The 2,429-nt window shown below is 48.1% G+C and overlaps 1 long non-coding RNA gene across 1 annotated transcript; it reads right to left on the minus strand.

The window, feature by feature from the left end:
- Positions 1-258: 258 nt before the first annotated feature.
- LOC111746441 lies at positions 259-2,423 on the minus strand. Its single transcript, XR_002783112.1, has 2 exons — positions 2,202-2,423; positions 259-398 (listed from the first exon to the last, which is right to left on the minus strand). It is a non-coding gene; the product is annotated as an uncharacterized LOC111746441 (long non-coding RNA).
- Positions 2,424-2,429: the final 6 nt, after the last annotated feature.

Below are 2,429 nucleotides of genomic sequence, written 5' to 3' on the forward strand. Positions count from 1 at the left end.
ACCGACTCATTCCCTAGCCCTCTCTTGACATGGGATCAGAAATGGAGTTAGGATTAGGGTAGAAGTTAAACTATAATTAGGAATTAGGTCAAAGCTGCTCCTCTGAGAAAGGACCGCGTTTCTCTAAGCTCGGTTTCTGTGCATCTCTTGGCAGTCTGCTCCCACCTGCGGGGCTGTACTGATTCTCACGCCTGCCTCGGGGGCAGAGTGGCCCGTAGTAAGGCTGGCTGAAAGGCGGACGTCTGTTTTCTTTTTTTCCCCTTGGTTATCTCGGCCTCGGTTCATCTCGTGTAGACCGCGTCAGAGGGCAGTGAGGAGCATCCGGGCTATGGGATCCCTACTACGAGCCGAACTCCACAGAAAATCCTGGTGTTAGGATACTGGTTAGGCTGGTGAAGCTGCTGTTAAGACACCCCAAAATTCAGAGGCTTAAGTGAGAGAAGTTGTGTTTCACATAACAGCCCAAATGTTAGAACAGGACTGATTGGGGCAGCTTCATGGTGCTGAGGACAAAATGCCTCCTCTCTGTGTAGGTACTGTTTCCACATGTGGCCCAGGACAGCCACTCGTCGTCCCAACTGCCTGCCTGCATGTTCCCAGTGGAAAGGAGTGAGCATGTGGAAGGCACCGGCTGTGTACAGCACTGTCCATTGTCCTGCTTTGTTCCTGGGCCACGGGATGTGTTTTTTAGCTAACAGTAGTGTGTCCACTTATGACTGGCAGTTATTAAAGAGTGGAGGCTGGATGCTGATGGCGACGGCCACCACACACTCCTAATCGCCGCAGTCAGTCCTCCTCTCCAAACTGACATGATCACTCCACCAAAGTCCCCAACACTGGGGAGCACCCTGCCACCCCTTAGAGGCATGTATCTAGGTAACTTCGTTTTTAAACTATGAAGTAGTAACAACAACGAACATTTATTACACCCTTACTGTACAGTGGCTTGTAACATAGCCATAGCTTGTAGCATATAGCCATCCTCACCTCTGAGACAGTGCAGTTACCGTCACCATTTACCTTTGAACGCTGAGGCATAGGGAAATTCAGTAACTCACGCAAAGCAGGTAGGGGCAGGCAGGATACAGCTCTCATCATTACACAATGGCTCATATTCCTAAAAAGGTCAAACCTGGGGAGTGGCTGGGGACAGATCTGTTCTCAGGGTAAGCTTTCATTCTAGCAAGGCATCCTTAATTTTAAATGTAGACAAAATTCACACTAAGAAGGCACAGGTTTTAAGTATACAGTTTGGTAAGGTTTGACAAATGTTGGCCAACGTGTATCTGTTATCAACCCAAGCAAGGTGCACAGCATTTCTTTCACGCCCAGTTGACCGCCATACTCAGAAGCAACCGCTGTTCTGATATCTAGCACCACAGGCTTTGCCTGTTTTTGAGACTCAAACAGAATTGTACGAGATGTACCTCTGTGTGGGGACTCTTGTTTAGCGTGGTTCAGATTCACTCACATTGTTGCTAAAGAGTGTGCCACCACGGGATTCTCACGGTGATTCCAGTTTGTTTATCTAAACACCTGGGTGTTTGCCATGTTAAAGAGAAAACCATAGGCCCAACATGGTGTCACTCTTGCTAGAAGCCCATGACACCAAACCTAGATATAGTAACTGATCTAAATGCAGTTTCAGCTCTCCCAGAAACAATCAACCAGTCCTGAATTTTCTGGTCAGGTAATGTCACTTGGGCTCTCTCCATCCCCCACACGATAAAGGGGCAATCGGCATGATAAAACGCTTCCTGTTCTCTTCCCCCAACGAAGTTGGCTTAACACCTGTTCCAGGCAATTATGAATAAATTAGGTGCTATGAACATTCTGTGGACTTGGCATTTTCACACCCAAGGCTGCACTGCTGAGCTGGTTTTTCAAAGTGGTTAACTCACTTTACACTGCCAGCAGCAGTGTATGAGAATTCCAAAACTGCTCCACATCCTCACCAAAATTTCATTATTTCAGTTTTCTAATTTTAAGCATTCTGGTGGGTGTTAAGCAGTATGTCTTCGTGAGTTTAATTTTCATTTCTCCCCTCTGATCCGCTGACTCTTCTGTTGTGCCCAGTCAACTGTCAGTACCACCAAATGAGTTGTGATTTTTTTTTTTTTAACCAAAGATGTCAATTACATTTCTTTAGGTCTTTTTCTCCATTTAAAAAATCACTGTGGATTGCACACAGTGAAACGCACCCTTTCGTTGTACTAGCTGAGAGTCCTAACAAGCACAGGCTGTCGTGCCATCGCCACAGTCTATACGAACGCTCCCATCGGTCTCTCACATGCCCCAGGCCGCGTCAGAAGCGACCGCTGCTGCTCCGCATCCTCCGCGAGAAGGCACAGGGTCACATCGCCGCCTCCACCCGTTCCCGGGGGAGCCCTGCGAGCCCCACCGTAGCGCGGCGGTACGCGCACTAACTC

This window comes from Pteropus vampyrus, unplaced genomic scaffold (genome assembly GCF_000151845.1).
Source record: "Pteropus vampyrus isolate Shadow unplaced genomic scaffold, Pvam_2.0 Scaffold189, whole genome shotgun sequence".
Taxonomy (NCBI): Eukaryota; Metazoa; Chordata; class Mammalia; order Chiroptera; family Pteropodidae; genus Pteropus; species Pteropus vampyrus.